At 34.2% G+C, this 24,349-nt stretch overlaps 1 protein-coding gene and 2 non-coding genes across 4 annotated transcripts in view; 1 reads left to right on the forward strand and 2 right to left on the reverse strand.

Annotated features, from left to right (window-relative positions):
- LOC141394757 (uncharacterized) overlaps nt 1–24,349 on the reverse strand; it is a 606,899-nt gene that overhangs the window by 22,821 nt on the left and 559,729 nt on the right. The window lies entirely within an intron of this gene.
- On the reverse strand, nt 7,970–8,041 carry TRNAW-CCA (transfer RNA tryptophan (anticodon CCA)). The gene has a single exon. It is a non-coding gene; the product is annotated as a tRNA-Trp (tRNA).
- TRNAW-CCA (transfer RNA tryptophan (anticodon CCA)) lies at nt 19,648–19,719 on the forward strand. The gene has a single exon. It is a non-coding gene; the product is annotated as a tRNA-Trp (tRNA).

Below are 24,349 nucleotides of genomic sequence, written 5' to 3' on the forward strand. Positions count from 1 at the left end.
TACTTGGAAAGACAAAAAGGACACTATTTGGGATTACAATGTAGCTAAAAAACTACATACATTAACGGAATTAATCATGAAATTTAATTGAAGGAAAGTGTCGTAAGGCAAAAATACAAGGTCGTAAGTACAATGTGTCATGTTTTATATTAAATATTAGCCGAACCGGTCCACGTTGCTGGCCCTTGAAACAGTTTATGTTACGTTTTCGTATGTCAATTATATTTTTTTGCATCGCAAATTAGTTGGGATATGCAAGTGACTAACAATAACAAGTAAGAACGTCGTTAAATTCGGCCAGGCCGAACTTGTTATACCCCCCACCATGAGTTGTATTGAATTTTACTTCAATTAGTTTCCTTTCGGTTATGAAGTAGACTAAATACCAAATTTCAGTAATTTCGGTAAAACAATGTGCCTAACCTTCAAAATACCGAAATTCGGGAGGCACCGTTCTATGGGCTATATGAAGGCGTGGACCTATATAAACAAATTGATGGGAGAAAGTTTTATACGAAGAATAAATACCAAATTTCAGCCATTTCGGAGGAATATTGAGGCCACACCTTCAAAATACGGGAAATCTGGAGTTAACGTTCTATGGGGGCTATATGAAGGCGTCAATACCAAACATCCTAGAAGTAATATAAACGTCTATACCAAATCACTAAGATCTATCTTAAAAATTGCGAGCTGTATCTTAATTTCAAAAGACGGACAGACGGTCATGTTTATACCGACCTAGAATTTTACTCTGATCAGGAATATATATCATTTACAAGGTCTCCGCTGAATATATCTATATGTTACAAACTGAATGACAAATTTAATTATACCCTCCATATTATGGTGGAGGGTATACAAATCTTCAGAAATATTGGTGTCCATATGAACATACCGCCAAATAACTGATGAATTGAGGCATACCGACTGTGTCTACCTTCTTATAATGTATCGTATATACCTGATGAAACTATAGCTATCGATATGTTGCCTTCTAATCTAAACACTTGCTTTCCAATAAGACCAAAGCTTCGTTATGCATAACATCTGGATTGGGGAAACGGAATCGTTCGTAAGTTTTATATAAATAGCGCATTTAAAACATAGGGCACAATATATAGCCTACTTCCACTAAGGGACATCCCTGTGCATAATCTGAAAATTACATGGAACAAGTACTTAGGGTCGGTGATTCAACAACCGTTGCCTCAAAAATTAGTTTTCTGACCGATACTTTCATAAATTTTGCAAAAAAGGGGTTTTTAAAAAATAGGGCCTGCCCCCGCACCCTCCGAAATTAAAAAAAATATAAAGCCTATTTTCACCTCGTTTGTTCCTTGTATATTCTCTGAAATTTTTTAAAAAAATCGGTTCAGCCGTTTTTGAGTCTATGCGGAACATACAAACATACACACATAGCCTTTTATATATAAGATTTCACCCAAAAGGTTTGGTCCATTAAACCCGCTAGTAATTATCTCATCACCATGTTAAATTGCAAGCTTATTCTTTGTCTTAAACTCAAATCATTCATAAAATTTCGCTCCGATCGGAATATTACTGCGATCTACAGGACAGCTACAAAGTCGGGTAAAAATTGTGGGTTTCGTCCATTTCACATCTTTCGATCATAACCAACATCTAATGGGGTCACTTCTGGTCGGAACCCGACTTCTCCACAAAATTTCGTGACGATCGGTCCAAAATTGAGGCCTGGAGTTTTATTACAATTGTTAATGGATGGACTGACACACATAGCTGGATCGCTTTATCTCGTCAAGATATGAAAAAATGGCAAGCGGAGGGGGTCTACGACGAATACTTCGCGATGTTACACAAATATTGGACAAAACAAACAAAGTATAAATATTTTATTTTAAAAACGTCCGTAAATTGTAGGAAAAGGTTGTAAGTCCCTACAAAAATACAAAACTGTACAAGGAAAAGGTCGTAAGTCCAAAGACATCCAATTATCTCCCAAACGCGACGGAATTTTATCAAACAAAGTACAGGTATTGAAGCGGAATAAATAAACGAAGAATACTGCATTTGCCACCATAATAAAATCTTTAATACAGAAATCGCTGGAATGTTTTTTCTTCCTCCTGAAAAATTTATTGAGAGGGACTTACGACCTTTTCCGACGGAGCAGACGATATATGTTATATATTAGAGTGTATTTATATTTAAGCATATTTTTTTATATATCAATTTTTTATCTAAAGATCATAAGTTTATGGTATACTATTTAAGTTATAATAAATTTGTTTTGGGGCAAAGCTTAGCAGTACTTCAGTATGTTGATAAATGAAATTGAAGGATTAGTAGGCGAAGTTGGTGTGCTTTAGTCACTTGGAGAATGCAGCATCTAGGAAGAACAACATGGAGCAGGTGACATAGGGCTTTTTAATTTTTAAAACAAGTAAAAACGGCGTTAGGATTGACGGGGAAGACATTTTTATAGCCTCCACCACAGTTATGCTCAAGTAAAATAGTATAATTAGTTTCCTTTCGTTTATCAAAGTACTTAAGTCCGCTATTATTATAAGCCGTATTTTATATGATTCTTGCTCTGAATTATACCCGCACTGAATCAGTTACTCTTCCCATAATAATAATTCTACGATAACAAAAAAATGATAATAAAAATTTGATTTTATACCTTATACCATACTAAGTTTGTTTTTCCGTTTGTAATGCATTGAAATAATATTTTGCGACCCTTTAAACATATATATTAGGGTTATGACTTTTTGACACTTTTTCTCAAAAACGATTTCCTGTAGCGAGAATGAATGAACTTTTGCCTATTAATGCCAAAAATACAACAAAATCGAACTTTTTTTTTAAATTACAAGAAACCCCGCACAGTTTATGAAAGAGGACCCAAAAAAAAGAAGACACGTGGATCGGCGTTTTGAAAGTTTACGTCGGGAAGTAACCTAAATATGGGTGGCAAGTTCCGCCCATTTCTACAGGTTCTGAAATATTCGACATCAGATTCCTTAGAATTCTTGCATTTTAGGTATAAAGTGCCTTTGGCAATATTATTGACAAATTAATCCTCATGCGAGTCACTAAAGAGGTCTTTTTGGTTTCTTTCAAAAACGTTTAAAAACTCCTTTAAAATGTGATCGTATCAAATCAAAATATTCTACAAAATTATTTGTCATAAATTTTTACTATAGGTCCCCGAATACACCAAAACTTTAAGACGTACCTAAGCGCCAGGGATCTGCCAAAAGTAAAATCACGTTTTAGGGTTAATGTTGTTAGAAGACGTCATAGCCAAAAATAATCTCCATCAAATTTTAATATAAGTCGCCGAATAAATGAAATATGTATTTGCAATATATATCAAGAAAATATATACATTAAGTTTGCCAACAAAACACCCAAATATTTTTTGAATTACTTTGTTTTGTTTTTTTTTTCGAGTTGATGCATGAAAGTAACATGAAATTTAGTTCTAGACGAAAGGTGTTAGAAGAAGAAATATTCTACTCAACATTTCATTGTAAGTCCTAGAACAAACTAGATATCTGAGTAAAATACTTTGTTAAGAAAATGACGTTACAAAATTCGATATTATAGGTAGAAATTATTTGTTAAACTTTTAGACTCTTAAATAAAATTTATTCCATACTGAGCCAAAATCTCCTAAACTACCCCCAAAACGTGGGGGTTCTGTCAAAAGAAGAAATGTTCCAAATCAAATTTCATTATGAGTCTCTGAACAAAAGAAATTTGTAGCTATAATATTTAACATGTTTTCGCTTTTTATATATGATTTAGGACCATATTCTATCGTTTTTATTCACATTTTCGTTATCTGCGGTCACAAAATATATTTTATTGATGTTTTTTCATAATAAATTCTTTCAGAAGATTATGTGTGCTCGATCCAAACTCTCTTTGAAATATCTATGGTGAAAATATATAGGGAAAATATTGATAACCCAGATCGGACTTTGAAAAATTACGTATTCTTATACCCTCAGCCTTTAGGCTAAGGAGGGTATATACACTTTTATACGAGCAAATTGTGCCTCATCGAAATAATGGTTTTAGACCCCAAGTATGTTTGGACGAAATGTGTTTCAGACAATTTGGAGTCGATCTAGCCATGTCCGTCCGTCTGTCTGTCCTGCAGGCTGGCTTTCGTAATATGTTGCCCAAACTTAGCTTAAGTTCGAAAATGAGCTACATCGGTCCACTCCTTCCGGTACCTCCCCCACAAAAGTTAGAAAATGTTCGGAAAATTTGTACGTACGATAACTCTTGAAGGAAGCAACCGATTTGATCCATACTTTGGAACTCGTGAAATGTCTAGCAGACTTAGATGAGGTTCCAATATGGACACAATCGGTCCACTCCTACGGTTACCTCCCACACAAAACTTCGGAAAAGTTCACTTTAGGACCTGCTCTCGAATCGCTTTGATTTTTGTTTTAGCAACTTGTATTCACTGCCCCCCATACGACGGTACAAGTTTCATCAGGGGCAAGTCCATATTTCCTTAGAAAATAGCCTGAAAGTTGCACAAAACCCCTATGACACCGTGTGAGGTGGTTGGAGCGCAATATATCTTTAGAACGGATCTGCCGATTCGGTCCACAGTTTGGCCTTAGTAATATTTTGTCCAAACATAGTTTAAGTTTGAAGATAAGCCATATCGGTCCACTCCTTCAGGTACCTCCCACAGAAGTAAAAAAATGTTCGGAAAATTTGTTCATACGGCAACTCTTGAAGGGAGTGGCAGAATTGGTCCATACTATACACATCCTAATATATCTACTAGATATAGATCAGGTTCTAATAAGGACTATATTTGTTCACTCCATCCGGTACCTCCCACACAAAATTTCGGATAGTTCACTTTAAGATCTGCTATCCAATTACTTTGATTTTTGTTGAAGCAACTTGCATTCGCTGCCTTAATTACGATGGTAAACGTTTTTTCAGGGACAGGTCCATACTTCTTGAGCAAACATGACGAAGGGTGTAAAAACCCACTATGGTACCATATGTAGTGGCTGGAGATCCACTTCAATAATGGTCAATGTAGATCCATTCCTTTTAGTATCTCCTCCGCCAAACTTTTGATCTCTAATCCTAATGAACATTTTTGTCGGTTCTAATTCCCAAAATTTTTAAAAACCCCTAAATAAATACGTTTTTTGGGAAAAATTGTTTCAATATATACAGGCTGAGGGTATATCTCTGTCGGCAAAGCCGACTGATACTGTTTTACTTGTAGTACTATAAACTAAAATAACGACAGCAGGATAAGTCATAGGTTCCTGATATTGTATGTGAAAATGCGGGGATAGTCTACGGCTATTGTCCAGTGAATATATCCGACATACGAGCAGTGTTGCCGACAGTTTTTGATGAGAAATCGTCAACAATATTTGAAAAATCGTCAAAAAATCGTCAACATGGTCCAAAACTCGGTTTGGTTACCGTTTAATGCGATTTTTCGCTGCTATTTTTGTGAATGAGACTGACAACATAAGATATACAATCCACAGCAATAAATCTAACCGAATATCATATGGTAGAACAAATACAAGGTAAAGTAAATACTACAACAAATACAACTCGAACAACAACCACAAAGGAATTTGTTTTTGTTTGTAACGTTACTGCCAGTTGTATTTGTAAACAAAACAAGGAAATGTCTATAAATTATTGGAATTTAAAAAACTAATAATTTTTCACATTTGGTTCAATATTTTGGAAAACATGAATGAAAATTCGTTACATTTTCAATTTTTATGTTTCCACATCATTCCACTAAATGCATAAATTCTCGCAGAAAGTAGAATTTTTGCAGAAAAGTTTGGGGTCGCTGGAAATTCATAGAAAAAGGAGAAGCTGTTTCAATGTTTTGTTTTAGAAATCAAAGAAGCACATGTTTATTAGGGCTTTATTTTTTTAAATTTTAACAAAATACCTCACATATTAACAAACGTTGTATCGCCTCTACAAGCGGGGATTTACTGCGCGGCTTATCGCTCGAACTTGGAGGAGGTTACATATCATTGATATGAAGAAGTCTTTCTGGGAAATGTTTTTTTTCCTAATGATATATTTTTTTCTCAAAAAATATATGTCCCTAATGTACATCGAAATAGAAATAAATGTATAAAATGTCATATGAAATTTGACACTAACGTTACAACCCAGTTCAGTCAGCTGTGTATTGCTGCTACCTTTTCTTATTCTACCATGCGAATATCACTTAAATACTGCTATAAAACCAGCTTCCAGAATATGATAGTTTTCCTATGGTTATCGAGTTTGAAGCAATGCAGTATGGTAAAGCTGGGTACACATTGCCATTTTAAATGGTAGCTTAGCTCAAATATCGCTTGCTTCACAGTGTGACTGCCCATATTTGTCCGTACATTACAATTTTCATTCAAAACTGGCTGACAGCTTAAAGAGGGCATTTGTAGGAAGTTAATAAAGCTGGACTCATATTTTTTATAACAAAATATATATAAGTAATATTTTATCTCGAAAACTTTTTAAGGAAGATTTTCATCTATTACCATAACTAAAGAAAAAAATTTCAGCTCATGTAATTTGAATGTGGGGCAAAAACTATGAAATACTTGTGCCTAGATATGCCAGATATGTGCCTAATTATAGCCAATCCGTCTGGATATTACTATAAAACATTAAAAAGCTCAAAAACCGAGTTTGGAACATTGCTTTCCTTAAAATCTTTCGTGAAACTTTGGTCAAAATTTAGTTATCGTCTTTTATTTCATGCATTTCTGGCTTAGGTGAAAAATCGTCATTTTGGACCATAAAATCGTCAAATCGTCATTTTTCAATTTTGGGCCAAAAAATCGTCAAAATGACGATAAATCAGCAAATTCGGCAACACTGCATACGAGTCCTAACATCAATGATTTTGGCATGACCCTAAATACTATAATGATGGCACCTAGAATCTGTTTCTTTTATTGAATTTTTGAATCATTTTTGATTATTCAATAGAAAACATGTTCCTCTCTCGCATAATGTTGATATTTAAGGAAGAAGTATGGTAAATTACAGTTTTAGAGTCAGATGGAGAATGTTCCATATCGATGGCGAACAAAAAATAAAATTTGAAAAAACTTTAACGGTGTCGATATGAGAGCATTTTGAACAAAAACGTGGCAAAGGCGCCCCATATTACCATATATGAGTTTTTAATTTTCGAATAAATTTAAGATTTTTGATTTTTTTAAATTTTTACAAACATTTTTTTTTTAAATTTTTTGTATTTTTATGGTTTATTTACGGATGTTCGATCTTTTTTTATAGATTGGAACATACGAATAACTCAGCACTCACATTTTAATGAAAATATGAAAAAAAACTCAAAAAAAACTATGAAAATATCTTTATCCGTTCAAAAGACACAGAGGTTTGACCTGGAAAAACGATTCTGAACCACTGTGCGTCTGCAGATAACCTTTTGGAAACATGCATCTCAAGATTCCTTTTATTCCTTGCATTTTACGCTTAGCATCTTAATGAAGGGGTATTTTTTGTAAAGTTTTCCATAAAGTGGTTAATTTTAAGATTAGGTGGTAGTTAGTTTTGAAAGGGAAATTATTGACGCCGTATGTAATTTTCGACGCGAAATTTTCAAAAGGCCTATAATCGTTTTAGTTTTTCATTCATATCTCATAAATAGGTCCAATTCTACATATTTTATATTTGATTATATTACATTATTTTTTAATTGAATTATTCTCTGATTTCTCTGATGTTAAATAACAAAACAAAATTTTTTTGTTACGTTTAACATTTATGTTTCAATATTTGTGTACAATTTAGTATAACTCAATGAATCATATTAGCTACTAAAATTTTGAAATTTTTTTACTTGATTCCATAATAAACTAGAAAAAATTATTACAAAAAACAACAAAATATTATTAGATTGGTTATTGTATTATGACCCCGACGTGATTTGAACACGCAACCTTCTGATCTGGAGTCAGACGCGCTACCGTTGCGCCACGGAGTCTTGTGGCTGTTGATTGCACGATTCTTGGTAAAGCGCGCATACACAAGCACCCACCCCACCCGTTCCACAACACATTTCTATGGCGCGCTTTATCACTGTTAAACAGTTCATTCGTTCTATTTATAAATCTGTATTTTAGTTGATATGCAAATGGCCGCACAAGTCTTTTTATACCCTACACCACTATGTGGGGAGGGTATTATAAGTTGGTTTTGGCCAAAAAGTTTGTAACGCATCGAAATAATGGTCGTAGACCCATACTTATATATACCAAAATGAATGTCTCGACGAGCTGAGTCGATCTGGCTATGTGTGTCCGTCCGTCAGTCCGTCCGTCCGTCCGTCTGTCCGTCTGTCCGTCTGTCCATCTAAACCTTGTAATCACGCTACAGGTCGCAATTTTGATCGGATCGTCACGAAATTTTGGATGTTGATGGGGGTCCCGGAGGGGAAGAAGCCTATTGATTTTGGTGATGGTCGGATAATATTTAGGGGTCGGAAAGGGCAAAAAACTTAGGTGGATAAAAAGACAACGTTTTTTTTCAAAGCGTATATCTCAGCTTCTATATGGGGTATACCAAAAGCAAAACCTGACAATGAAAGCAGAAAATATCACCTTTCTAATGATTTAAAGTAGGTGCTCCTAGGTGATCAAACAACGAAGATATCACAATAGTAGCAAATAAAACCCCAATTTTCATTTTTGCGATTTTAATTATATTGACGAATATCACAGCTTTGGTTGAAAATTTTCAAAAAGCAAAGCCTGACCATGAAAGTAGAAGATCCCGTCTTTACAATGATGCAAACTAGGTCGGCGTAGGTAACCAAATAACGGAGATATCGCAATAGTCGGTAATGCATCCCATTTTTCTATTTTTTTGGAAATCACGCTACAGGTCGCAATTTTGATCGGATCGTCACGAAAATTTAAGGGTTAATGGGGGTCTCACAGATGAAGAAGCCTATTGATTTTGGTGATGGTCGGATAATATTTAGGGGTCGGAATGGGCAAACACTTATTTGGAGAAAAGTCAACATTTTATTTCAAAGCCAATATCTCTGTTTCTTTAAGAGGTATATCAAAAGCAAAACCTGGCCAGGAAAGTAGAAAATATCACCTTTACAACGATGTAAAGTAGGTTGTCGTAGGTGGTCAAATAGCAGAGATATGGCAATAGTCGATAATGCATCCCATTTTCCGATTTTTTTGTAATCACGCTACAGGTCGCAATTTTGATCGGATCGTCACGAAATTTTGGGGGTTAATGGGGGTCCCAAAGAGAAAGAAGCCTATTGATTTTGATGATGGTCGGATAATACTCAGGGGTCGGAATGGGCAAACACTTATTTGGAGAAAGGTCAACGTTTTATTTCAAAGCCAATATCTCTGTTTCTTTAAGAGGTATATCAAAAGCAAAACCTGGCAAGGAATGTAGAAAATATCACCCTTCCAGCGATGTAAATTAGGTTGTCGTAGGTGGTCAAATATCAGAGATATGGCAATAGTCGATAATGCATCTCATTTTCCGATTATTTTGTAATCACGCCACAGGTTGCAATTTTGATCGGAAATTTTGATCGAAATTTTAGGGGTTAATGGGGGTCCCACAGAGGAAGAAGCTTACTGATTTTAATGATGGTCGGATAATATTTAAGGGTCGGAATGGGCAAAAACTTATTTGGAGAAAAGGTCTACGGTCTAGAAAATATCACCTTTACAACGATGTAGGTTGTCGTAGCTGCTCAAACAACAGAGATATCGCAATAGTCGGTAATGCATCCCATTTTCCGATTTGTTTGTAATCACGCTACAGGTCGCAATTTTGATCGGATCGTCACGAATTTTTTGGGAGTTGATGCGGGTCCCACAGAGGAAGAAGCCTATTTTGGTGATAGTCGGATAATATTTAGGGGTCGGAAATGGGGAAAAACTCATTTGGAGACAAATTCAAAGTTTTATTCTTTGTGAATATATTGGCTTCTAGTAGGGGTATTCCAACGGCAAAACCTGTCAATGGAAGAAGGTGGTCAAACAAGGGAGATACCACAATAGTCGGTAATGCATCCAATTCTTCTATTTTTTGCAATCAAGGTACAAGTCGTAATTTTGATCGGATTGTCACGAAAGTTTGGTTGCTTATGGGGGTCCCAGAGAGAAAGAGGCATATTATTTTTGTGGTAGTCGGATTATATTCCCTAAAAGAAATGTTTACCAGTGAAAAGCTTATGCACAGGGGTAGTGGTGTAGGGTATCACATGGTCGGCCCCGTCCCGACTATAGCCTTTGCTCACTTGTTCTTTTCTAGTTCTCACTCGCGTACACGATTGATGGATGATAATCACATTGAACGTGACGTGAAATGATGTTGCCATTTTGGAGGGTTCTTTGAACAAATGTGTTTGAAAATGTGTGCTTTAAATTTGGTCGATTTGTAGTATAATTCTTGTTGTATTTTTATGTTGTGGTGTTACGGTGTTTTAGCCACTGGGGAAGTTTTTGCGAATTCTGAAACTACAATGTTCATAGATAAGAAAAAAAATCGCCGGAGGGCTTTTTAAATAAATCGCGATCAAAGATGCCATTTTTAAGGTATTTTATGTTTTTAAAATTTTGCTGGGAGAACGCAAGCCCTATCAAAATGGAACTAAATAAAATGTTGTAGCAGTGAAAAATTATTTATTTATTTATTTATGTGTATGAACATTTTTTGCATGTGAAGACATGTATTTCCACAGATCGTGTTGACGAATTTGTTGTTCTGCACAGTTTGTTTTCCGCATTTAACACAGCATAATATGATATTAAAACCTTTAATATGTTTATAGAAGATAAACTTGTATAGGATTTGGATATTTCTTAACTGAAACACTTTCGAATTTCATAAGATTTTACTTCCGAATTCGAATTTTACTATCGAGCTGTCCGAAAGTCGGTAAATAAATCAGAAATTTATACGATAGTTTATCAGAGTCGGCTAAAAAATCCGATTTTCATCCGAATTTCGGTCAGAGTTCGGACCGAATTCGGATCCGAACTCGGACGTTTCATCCGACTTTCGGACCGAATTCGGTCCGAACTCTGATGTTTTTTCCGATTTTGGTTTGCTGGGGTCTTTTTCTAAACATTTTCACTGTAGTTCTTATATCGTGTTGTAAAGCATAGCAGAACAATATGAACCATACATATGTACATGTTGAGTCTATCAGCACTAAGTTGAGATATTAGATGTTGCCATTATATTAAAGAAATTACAAATTTGTAGTTGCGAAGTACATATTTGGGCGATTAATTTGTCGCAGGCGATATAGCCTTAAAATCTTTCGCGTATCACCAACCAAAAGTGTTTATGCAGTGCGAATTGCGACCAAGATTCGCTGACGAATCATATGGAAGATCTTAAGAAGAAGAAAAAAATTAAAGGAAATTTATTTTTCGTTCTTCTTTGTATTTTGTTTCATTTGTTTGTTGTCTTTGATTTTTACCCATTTTGTTTTCTTTTTTCTGATTTGTTATAATTTTTAATTATTCCTTATGTTGTAGTGGTTGTATACTGGTTCCATTCATTTTCTTCATTTCACTTGGCAAAACCCGAACATGTGTTATGTTTGTCAATAGTCATAATATTATACGTGTCATTCATATCAAAGTTATGTAGAATGTGTATATGAGAATTATATGGAACCAAATCAAAAATTTTAGTAACAATCGCGGGATCGGCGTTCGGAAGAATAAATACTATTCGCCTGCACTAACAACTGAGAAACATAATACAAATTCCCGGAAAGATCGCCGAGATTCATGGCAGAAGATTCTTCGTAGCGATTGAATATAAAAAATAATTTTGGAGAATCGTCTACGAATGGCAAATTAATCGCGTGGGTGAATTTTATATAAAAATTCGCTAAAAGATCGCCGGAAAGAATCGCAGCTACATGTTTTAGATCTTTAAAAAATGCTCAAAAATATTATTTTCATATGAAATTTGAAGTTTTCTTTCAAGAAAAAATTACACTGTGTGTCATTTTTTGAGTCATTGTTTATTAACCATATTCTGACACCACAGCGTGATAGAAGACCAAAAATAAGAAGTCACATGTCCCGGCGTTTTTCCTTATCACTTCAAATTTCGCGGTTCTGGGCAGCAAAGACCTCAGGCTTTGATGTCAAAAGGGATCATTTTGTCAGGCACATATCTTCTAAAAAGCAAAGATGTATCTCTCGTCGTAAGGAATAATAATTGTGAACACATAAAATCCATTAAACTTCATCTTCAAGGTCAAAATCGACAAGTTCAAATTTCCATTATAATTTTTTCTCGGATTTTAGTCTGCAGATATCAAACGGATCAAAACAGAAGCAAACAGCCAACTAGAAAAATGTTCCTTAGATCTCCATAAAGAACTTTCTAGAACATACGGACTCTATAGAAACGGATCTTAATGGCCAAAATAGAAAAATTGCAAGTTCTGCTCTATAAATACTAAACCGTTGAAAATTTAAGAAAAGAATTAACCACAATAATGTAGCCAAAATATCAGTAAGCAACTTTCTGAAACATGCAAACTGTCTATGAACGCTCCTTATTGGCGAAAAGAATGAAAAACTTTTGAAAATATTCGATTTTTGTGTTTTTTTTTCAGATTCTGGTCCATAAATACCAAACCGTCCAAGACTTAAGGATACCCTCAACTACAAAAATGTACTTAAGATTTCAATGAACAACTTTTTAGGACATATGAAGTTTCTAGGAATGAGAAAAAAGCCATAATGGAAATTGAACCTTGACGATTTTTTCCTTGAAGATGAGGTCGAATGGATTTTATGTGTTCACAATTATTATTATTTAGGACGAGAGCTACAACTTTGCCTCCACGAATAATCCCAAATTCCAAGCGATTTAGAAGATATGTGCCTGACAAAATTATGCCTTTTGACATCAAAGACTCAGGTCTTTAGGGGCCATAACCGCGAAAATTGAAGTGATAGGGAAAAACGCCGGGACACGTATCTTCTTATTTTTCGTCCTCTATCACGCTGTGGTGTCAGAATATGGTTAATAATGTTCGTGTCGCATAGTGTTATCGGCACTAAGTTAAATACGAATATTATTCCAATATCTCTGTAATTTATGGCACACCTTTTCGAAAATATTATAATCGAATTTTAAGGATTCCATCGCAGATTTGTCAAAATACAATATTGCAGATTTTTTTATTTTCAAAACACCCATATCCGCCTTTTAGTGCGCGGATTCCAACGCGACATGGCGTTTTTTATTGTTGGACTGCAGAATTTTACATCTTTGTGTTTATTTCAGCTTGAGTCCATATTTTGTTGTAATTCAATTGTTTGAATAACAACAACATATTTTAAAGTGGACATGAAATTGATTAGTTGCGGGCGAAGGGTAGGGAATACTATAGTTTCAGTTGTCACCAAACAACTTCATCAGTTCCCTTTTTCGCCGACTCTGTATCGATAAACAGGTCAATAAAGCCATCTAGCAAATTAAATAAAATGAGAAATTTGCTGTATGGCCCTAAAGCTACCTACCCTTCGCCCGCAACTAATCAATTTCATATCCACTTTAAAATATTTTCTTGTTATTCAAACAATTGAATTACAACAAAATATGGACTCAAGCTGAAATAAACACAAAGATGTTCATTATAAATTTTAAAGCCAAAAAACCAAGGTTTTGAGGAAAATGTATTCACTAAATATTCGAATTTGGTCTCCTGTTACTAGGGTGCTGTACTTATGAGATTTATGTATCTCAAACGAATTACAAGATCTAAAATCCTATACATAGGTCAGAGCATTATCTGGTTGTGCTCCCAATTATAAGAAAATTAAAAAAAAACCTATTTTCCGATTTCAAAATGTCAGCAAAGGGGATGCAGTGTATATCAAAAAGTCATACATTAGAACCATGTTATCCAGAGGGTATTCTTTTACTCTTTTTTTTGGCCAGAAATTAGGAAAGAACACAACTACCGGTCGCACAATCAAAATCCTTTGCCCCATTTTTTGGCCCGTTTTGGACGTACGAACTTGCCGGCAAAAGTATATCTGGAGATTTCTGAGTGAAATCGGAAATTTTTTAAAAGTGGTTTTTGATTTCCTTTATTGTTTGTTGTGTTGATGCTGCTCATCTGTAAAAGGTTTTAGTATATTTAAATTTTTTTTAAATAACGGTTCCAGAGAAAAATCGAATTCTGTAAAAACTATGTGCAAAGAAATACTCATAACTTCTTTAATTTTGGTCCAAATAGAAAAACGATTTTTTGTTGTTTGGTCAGTTATCTAATAAAAAGGTTTTGCCGAGTATATAAAGAAATGCCATTCAGAAATTTTGCCGCGGTTGATACAAATTGATTTAAAAAAAAATTGCGAAAATTGCAACCAAACCCACACGTGGCCATGGTGCAATTTTTTCTATTTTTTATTATATTGGTGACAAAACAAAAATAGAAAAAAAAAGATTTGAACCAATATTGAATAAATTATGAGTGTTTCTTTGCACATATTTTTAACAGAATTTGAATTTGTTAAGGCGCGATATCTTCGGAACCGTGTTTTGCTGATGAACAGCATCATCACAGTAAAAAAACAAGTGAGTAAAGGCTATAGTCGGGACGGGGCGACTATGTGGTACCCTACACCACTACCCCTGTGCAACGGCTTTTCACTGCTAAACATTTAGGTAGATACTAAAGTCTTTAACATCCTGTCTTTTATACCAAATGACTTAGGGCTAACTGACCCAAAGTAATTAATAATTTTATATTTTACTACTGTCGACAGTCTACTTGGTACTGATTGAATGATTTGCAGAAGACAAGCAGATGTATTTGTATTTGAGGTACCTGTAACCTCACATCCCCGCAAACATTTTCGGCCGCCTAAGAATCATTCGCGATTCTCCTGGGCGATTATCGCCTAAAAATCCTCCGCGTATCACCAACCTTTGATTTTTACTCTTTTTGTTTTCCTTTCTGATTTGTTATAATTTTTAATTATTTCTTATGTGGTAGTGATTCACTTTCTTCATTTCACTTGGCAAAACCCGGACATGTGTTTGTCAATACTCATATTATACGTGTCATTTATACCAAAGTTATGTAGAATGTGTATATGAGAATTATATGGAATCAAATCAAAAATTTTAGTAACAATAGAGTGATTGGGGTTCGGAAGAATAATATATTATTCGCCTGCACTAAAAACAAGCGAATCATAATACAAATTCGCGGAAAGATCGCCGAGATGCATAGCAAAAATTCGTTGAAGCGATTGATAATAAACAATACTTGTAGAGAATCGTCTACGAATGGCAAATAAATCGCGTGGGTGAATTTTATATAAAAATTCGCTAAAAGATCGCGAATTTTGGACCAAAATTAAAGAAGTTATGAGTATTTCTTTGCACATAGTTTTTACAGAATTTGACTTTTTCTCTGGAACCGTTATTTAAAAAAAATTGAAAATATACTAAAACCTTTAACAGATGAGCAGCATCAACACAACAAACAATAAAGGAAATCAAAAACCAATTTTAAAATATTTCCTATTTCACTCAGAAATCTCCAGACATATTTTTGCCGGCAAGTTCGTACGTCCAAAACTAGCCAAAAAATTGGGGCAAATGATTTTGATTGTGCGACCGGTAGTTGATCTGCCCATAGAAGTTTCAATTCGCACAGGATGAGGGCATATCTCTGTTGGCAAAGCCGACTGATACTTTCTAATTTTCTGAATAAATAAGATTTTGTAATGAACTTAATTGTATTTTCAGTTTCTCATACACCGCCAGCCAAATAAAGATATCAGTCAAAGTTGTTTGTTTTAAATCAGTCATAGGTTGTTGTACATATGTTTGGTATTTTGCTGGGTTTGTGTTCTTTCCTAATTTCTGGCCAAATATAGAGTAAAAGAATACCCCTTGGATAACATGGTTCTAATGCATGACTTTTTTGAAATCGGGAGCACAACCAGATAATGCTCTGACCTCTTTATAGATCTTGTAATTCTACATCGTTTGAGATACATAAATCTCATAAGTATAGCACCCTAGTAATAGGAGACCAAACCTACGGTTTTTGTCGTTAAAATTTACAATGAACATCATCATAAACATCACGTGATTTTTGCTTTTTTTTGTTAAGCGGCGGATCTAATGTGCCATGTCGCTTTGGAATCCGTCCACTAAAATGCGGATATAGGTAGAAAATAGAAAAATCTGCAATATTGTATTTTGACAAATCTGCGAGGGAATCCCTAATACTCGATTATAATATTTTCGAAAAGGTGTGCCATAAATTACAGAGATATTGGACTAATATTCGTATTTAACTTAGTGCCGATAACACTATGCGACGAAAATTATTAACCATATTCTGACACCACTTCGTGATAGAGGACGAAAATAAGAAGATACGTGTCCCGGCGATTTTCCCTATCACTTCAATTTTCGCGGTTATGGCCCCAAAGACCTGAGTCTTTGATGTCAAAAGGCATCATTTTGTCAGGCACATATCTTCTAAATCGCTTGGAATTTGGATGGATGGAGGCAAAGTTGTAGCTCTCGTCCTAAAGAATAATAATTGTGAACACATAAAATCCATTCGACTTCATCTTCAAGGAAAAAATCGTCAAGGTCCAATTTCCATTATGGTCCTAAAAAGTTGTTCATTGAAATCTTAGGTACATTTTTGTAGTTGAGGGTATCCTTAAGTCTTGGACAGTTTGGTATCTATGGACCAGAATCTGAGAAAAAAAAGCATGAAAATCGAATATTTTCAAAAGTTTTTCATTCTTTTCGCCAATAAGGAGCGTTCATAGACAGTTTGTATGTTTCAGAAAGTTGCTTACTGATACTTTGGCTACATTATTGTGGTTAATTCTTTTCTTAAATTTTCAACGGTTTAGTATTTATGGAGCAGAACTCGTGAAAAGAGGATAAAACTCGCAATAGTTTTGCTATTTTGGCCATTAAGATCCGTTTCTACAGAGTCCGTATGTTCTAGAAAGTTCTTTATGGAGATCTAAGGAACATTTTTCTAGTTGGTTGGTTGCTTCTGTTTTGATCCGTTTGATATCTGCAGACTAAAATCCGAGAAAAATGGAAATTTGACCTTGTCGATTTTGACCTTGAAGATGAAGTTTAATGGATTTTATGTGTTCACAATTATTATTCTTTTCGACGAGAGCTACAACTTTGCTTCCACGAGTAGACCCAAATTCCTAGCGGTTTAGAAGATATGTGCCCTTTTGGCATCAAAGCCTCTATGCGGTCTATGAGGTCTATGCGGCCCAGAACCGCGAAAGTTGAAGTGATAGGGACACGTATCTTCTTATTTTTCGTCCTCTATCACGCTGTGGTGTCAGAATATGGTTAATAAACCATGACTCAATACATACAGTGTAATTTTTTCTTGAAAGAGCATTTTTTTAAAAATCTAAAACGTGTAGCTTTCCTTCTTTAAAAAATGCCGAAAAAGGTGAATGGGTAATATAGGTGTATTCTTACATGCCAATCCCTTGGTTTTTGACTGACAAAATACTCTACATTCTTAACAAATCCCTTTATATGAATGCAACATTTATGTTTAAATTTATATCGCATATTAAAATTTGTCATCCAAAGTCGAAAATTAAATGCAAAAACTAAAACAAATGCATGGGAATGGACGTAGGCCAATTGAAGCTTTATAAGCGTAGACCGATAACACTGCTCAACAAAATTGAAAAAGTTGAATGTTTCAACCGAAGTTGTTGTTGTTTCTAAATGAAATCGGCGAGCTATTTTCAAATCTGGTTACGGTTTTTCTCCATCAGCTCTTGTTCTTGAGATATAGCTCAAAATCCGTTTTTACGAGTTTTACCCAGAATTTGGTTATTTTCGGATACAAACAAATATTTTTTTCGGGTTTTTCGACACTAATATATTAAGAAGATGTTGTACGCTCGATACAAAACGTTTTTTGAAATAATTATGGCGAGTATTTATCAAAAAATATAGAAAACATACGATGAATCTTGTAAAAATTGCATATTTTGAGTACTTTAAGCTGTAATTACGTCATCGGGGGAAGTCATAGAAGCTTCATATGGCATTCCGGATATGCTCAGGGTGTCTGCTATATAGTCCTGTATTCAAATATTTAATACAAAGTTCATAGGGCCCACGATTCGCCCATAACCTAAAAATCGTCATGAAGACTGCCATTGAAAAGTAAATGGCATATTTGGTAATGATATCACAGGTAAATGATTTCCCTTTAGCAGTCTGCATGACGATTTTTAGGTTATGGGCGGATCGTGGGCGCTATGAACTTTATATTAAATATTTGAATACAGGACTATATAGCAGACACCCTGAGCATATCCGGAATGCCATATGAAGCTTCTATGACTTCCCCCGATGACGTAATTACAGCTTAAAGTACTCAAAATATGCAATTTTTACAAGATTCATCGTATGTTTTCTATATTTTTTGATAAATACTCGCCATAATTATTTCAAAAAACGTTTTGTATCGAGCGTACAACATCTTCTTAATATATTAGTGTCGAAAAACCCGAAAAAAATATTTGTTTGTATCCGAAAATAACGAAATTCTGGGTAAAACTCGTAAAAACCGATTTTGAGCTATATCTCAAGAACAAGAGCTGATGGAGAAAAAGCGTGACCAGATTTGAAAATAACACGCCGATTTCATTTAGAAACAACAACAACTTCGGTTGAAACAAAAGTCGTGTTGACCAGTGTAATATTATAACAAAATGCAAAAACCCCACAAAAATATGCAAAAATACCTGAGTTTTACGTCAATTTTTGTAACCATTTTTTGGTGGCGTCTAAACATCAGTGGCTTTCAGTGGTTTAATATCAAATTATTTTATGAACAAAAACTTATCAAACGGCCTTAGAAATTGCTTTCGGTACGGGAACTTTTTCCATCGAATCAACCTATAGAATTAATTTTCGTTATCAGAACAATATTCCCACATGATATTGTCGGGGTATTTTTTTGGTTGTACACATAATACAAAAATACATATAATAGAAAAATTGAGCGATATTTTCAAAATTTATTTTGAAAAATGGTGTTTCAAAATTTTAATTTTTGTACGACAACTTTTGTGGCTAGGTGTATGCTTTTCTGAAATCTTACTCCTTCCGAGAGCGCACATTTTCTTATCAGCATCAATTTGTAGCTAATTGAAAGGCCTGTCAATAACAATGTACTACATACAACATCCATACGCGTATATGTACGTGTATGCACGTATGACTATAACAAATCAGATTTATTTTTGTTTTAGTTATTTCAACTAGCCTCAGTTGTATTATCAGCGTTTGTTTTGTGTATTGCTTGCCTGTTCTTTTAGTGTGATATACAACAGTGGGCCAAAAAGTAACATGAAATGTGTTTATTTTTATCATTGTTCAAAAATAGATAAGGCAATAAATAAATCAATCGATACGTGGTGACGGCCATGCAGTGAAGAACAATACACTAAAGAATAGTACTAAATAAGTGGGATGAGGAATATACGGTTGGGCGAATTTTGATTTCAATGCCAACCACTGTAAGACTCCGTGGCGCAACGGTAGCGCGTCTGACTCCAGATCAGAAGGTTGCGTGTTCAAATCACGTCGGGGTCATCATTTCAAGATTTACAGATTATTATTTATTTGACATAATATTTGGGATCATATTTTATAACAATATAAATTAAAACTTATTTTAAAGAAGAAAATTAAATGAAAGACGAACTAGTATATTATACATATAATATGGTATACTTAATAGCTGAAAATTTTTAAATGAAAGAACTTTTGTGATCAGAACGGGTTGTGATCATCTAAGTCCTTGCAAATATATCAAATCGATTATTACGAAATTGTAAAGTAAATATGAAGAGGCTGTACAAAAAAGTTTGGAAAATGTGAAATATTTATACAAGTTTTTATTTTTATTTATTATTTATTATAATAAATAATAATATAAACATTATTATTTATTATAATGAAAAATTACAAAAAATAGCACCTGCATCTAAGTTTATCTAAAGCACGAGTTTTCATTTCTCATTGTACCTTGTTCTATAAAAATGTGAAATGAAAAAAATTTTCTTTATTTTCACTTGGGATTTGTTTCCTATATAAAAGTTTTCATTTTTCGTTTTCATAAAAAACAGAATTGAGTGTTGGCTCCCGGGGCATTGCAACATCGAAGGTAATGAAAAATCGGATGAACTGGCAAGTTGCGGATCGGAGTCAACAGAAATCGCCATCGATAACTCCATCAAGCTACCCTTGTGCAACTATATGAGGCGGATAGAATAAGAATATCTGGACAAGGTTCGTCAAAATTGGCAAAATTTACTCAGCTGCAAAGTATCTACACAGAAAAAATATTTTATTAATTTTTACATATGTATGTATATAAAAAAGCTTGCACTTCAGCGAGAGACTTTTTTAAAACATTTTTTTTACGGATTTATGGCGAAAAAACTATAAATTTTTTTAGGTTAAATCGAAATTTTGACTTTCACAGTTCAACATTTTTCTAAAAATGTACTTTTTTTTTAATTCCGTTTCGCTTAAGTACAATATTATTAGATTCTTAATGATCCCACAAAAACATATCCTGATCTGTTTATTCGTTTTCGAGCTACAGTGGGCACCGCAAACGGCTTTAGTAAAAACAGTGTAGGCGACTATTTGTCAGAACAATGTGCAATATTTGTCAAAAAAAAAAAAAAAAAAAAAAACCGAAAGTAGCTCAAAGTGTGATCCATCCAAATTTGACAAATTTCTTGTAAAAAATTCATGAAAAATTAAATTTTTCGTGCCCAATAAGGGGTCATAACCCCTTAAGTCCGAAAATGGACCATATGAGCACAACAACTCACGCAGAAAGTAACCGAATTGCAAGAACATAGATCGGGTTCGAATATGGACTATATCGGTCCACAAAATTGGGAAAAAGTGTAGCTTAAGATTTCCTCTCGGATCGTTTTAAATTTTTTCAGCATATTGTCCTTGCGTCCCCCTATAAGCTCCAAGAAACCTTGACGGCAGCAACTAAAATGGCAAATCCCCAAGATAGCGATCGGAGGGAGTTTCTGATTGGTCCAAACTTTGCACATCGTATTATTTTATCTAGTCATGTATTAGGTTAGAATCGTTCCCGTCCTTAGGGTACTTCCCACATAGAAAAGTGCAGTTTAACAGCTCATCTCATATAGTTTTAAAATTTTTTCCAAAAAGTTCTTCTTGCGGACCTTGTTACGACGGCGCATTTTTTCGGCGGCAAGTCCATACTTCATGAGATAATGGCCCAAAAGCTCAAAAAAAGCTTGCCGGCACCAATTAAACTGGGTGGTACGTAAGATAGCCCTTGAACGGAGAAACAGATTTGGTCTAAACGTAGTGCATCGTTTTATTCTTGACAACCTCGAATTATATCCCAATATCGACTACAACGGATCACTCTTTCGGGTAACTCCCATACAAAGTTTGAAAGAGTGCAGTCTAAGGACTAGTCTGGAATCGTTTTAATTTATTTTAGTTGATGGCAATCCATCCTAGTGAACTATACAAACCCATAAAAAGTCTTAGTTTTCAGATATTTCCGGTTTAAGACCTATAGGACCCTGTTTACATGTAATATGACCTGGTCCATATGGTAACCCTCCTAGTACGGATATCCGATGCCTAATATTGTTGATACTTATTAATAGTTAATCCCTGTTAAGAATAAAATTCATAAAATGTCATGATTTTCAAGTATTTACCGAAAATATGGGGTGTTTTGGAACCTCAATTACATTTCGAAAACATTTATTTGACAACTTGCATTTCACGTAGATATTGTTTTTCGTTATTTATTTTTGGACTAAGTGGGTTATTATTTTATTATACATCCTATCTTGTATTAAATAAGTCGACTAACTAATTTGTGCAAAAAAAAAAACCGACATTTTGATCATATTTATCAGTCATTTTTCATAAATTTATACAAAAAAATTTTAGTTTCCTTGGTTCGAAAACAATTACTTGACAAACTGTATGTATTTTCGTTCGTGATGTAGTTTTTTTCATACATTACAGGCACCTTACATAAGATACATGTTGAGTTTCTTATATCCATTCGAAAGCCACAACTTTTTTTCGAAAATATGTAAGATTTTCATGAGATGCAAAATCAATTTCCTATTTTCCCCTACATTCGTATTATTTGCTCCCATATTTCCACTCATGTTTGGTAAATGCTCTCAACTTTGTTCTCTTTTTCATGTGAATGGTCTCAACAACTACAGTGAAAATCATAAAAGCATTATAAAAAGCACAAAGCTTGTCTCCTGGTTTGGTTGGAGGTTCGTAAAAACAACACTCGCCAAAATTGTTTTTTGTTTATCGAAATCTCAGAAGAAACCAATATTTTTTGCTTTAAACCAGTATTTTTCATGAAATGCAGAAAAGAAATGAACCTTGGCAAGACTTTATTACTTAAATGCAGTAATTTTTTCTGTGTAGAGCAATGGTGTGCACGGCCTGGTGCACTGGTGGTTTCTGTAAAATACTCTTAATTTAATTAATTCAACAACACTTGGACATTTAAGTATTTTTTTGTAATAATTCTTTAATAATTCATTTGTAGCACGATTTTAGGTAACATTAGTGCTTAAAAATGTTTAAATATGTAATGAAACACCAAGAAAAATGAAATATTAATTCTCCCTTAAATTTTCTCTTTTACTATTTTGCTCACCATTGGTGTAGAGCAATCTGGCCAGTCTCTTAAAAAACCAAGAACCGCATCAATACTCTCAATGATGAAATCCGATCTAAGACTAACAGTTGGAATAATCACGGTCCACTGCTAGATAAGATCAACGACTTATATATGGAAAGAAATTTAACTGCTGACTATTGCAGGCTGTGTGAAGATGAAGAAGAGATAGAGACAACCGAAAAGTCTACTCTTCCTCGCCAAAGGCTCGGGGATGCCTCCTAACCTAACCTAAACGAAATAAAAAGAACAGTAAGGAAAATATCTAAGTCGGGCGGAGCCGACTATAAGATACCCTACACCACAGTGAATATGTATACAACATTGGACTAATTACATAGTTTCTCTTCAGTAATGAAAGTACTTAGCTCCACCATCACGTCATGGCTTAGTATTCGGAGGAGAAATACAATATTTATTGGACACCTTTAATGTTTCCAGTACATATAACGGCTATGAGTTAATTAAATGTGAAAGAAGATGCACATACACATGAAATAGGGCAGATTTATATCTTAATAATTTATTTATATCTCAATATAGCATTTCCAAATTAAATGAAACCTTTTCCAAATTGAATGAAACCTTTTCCAAATTGAATGAAACCTTTTCCAAATTGAATGAAACCTTTTCCAAATTAAATGAAACCTTTTCCAAATCAAATGAAACCTTTTCCAAATCAAATGAAACCTTTTCCAAATTGAATGAAACCTTTATTTTTATTGAAAGAAAAAAGCCAGAATATTTTGAAAAGAGAAAGAAATAAAAAATTTTATAGGTTTTCAACAATTTTTTACATAAATTCTAATCTTAAGTAATGACATAAAAGTGTAACTCCCTGCATGTTTTGCTTCCTTGAACTTAAACATTTCATAATTTTTGGCCATCCATTAAGGTTATACCGAAATAATCCTAAAAAGAGAATTTAGGTTTATACAATTCCTAATAACACTGTGACACAAAAAGGAGGTGAAAATCTGGGGCATAGATAATTCCTTTTGTGGATGAAAGCCCTTAGTGAGTATATTAAGAATCCCGAAGGACAGATCCGCCGTGAGTCGAAGTTCCGAGTTATTACCTGATTAAATTTCTGCTGAAGACCATGTAAGGCATCTGAAATTAACGTTATATCTTTGTTAACTGTTGTTTTATCTTATTTAATCAAATCGAATGAGGATTATTTTCGTAGAACATTTCGACATTCTAACTCGCTTCCTTCAATGTCCTTTTCGTCCCTTATTTTAAGAACCGCTATAAAAGTACCACATGACGACGTTTTTCAGCTTCGAATGTTCTTCAAAAATGTCGCTCAGAAAATTTTAGGTACGACCCTCATTGACAACTAATCGATTTTGTCGCGTTTTCACCAAAAACTTAATCACGCCATAACTCGGAAGTTTGACTCACGGCGGATCTGTCCTTCGGAATTCTTAATATACTCACCAAGGGCTTTCATCCCCAAAAGGAATTATCTCTGCCCCAAAATTTCGGTTC

The sequence above is a fragment of the Musca autumnalis genome, unplaced genomic scaffold, assembly GCF_047663935.1.
Source record: "Musca autumnalis isolate F117 unplaced genomic scaffold, ASM4766393v1 scaffold_2, whole genome shotgun sequence".
NCBI classification, from domain to species: Eukaryota; Metazoa; Arthropoda; class Insecta; order Diptera; family Muscidae; genus Musca; species Musca autumnalis.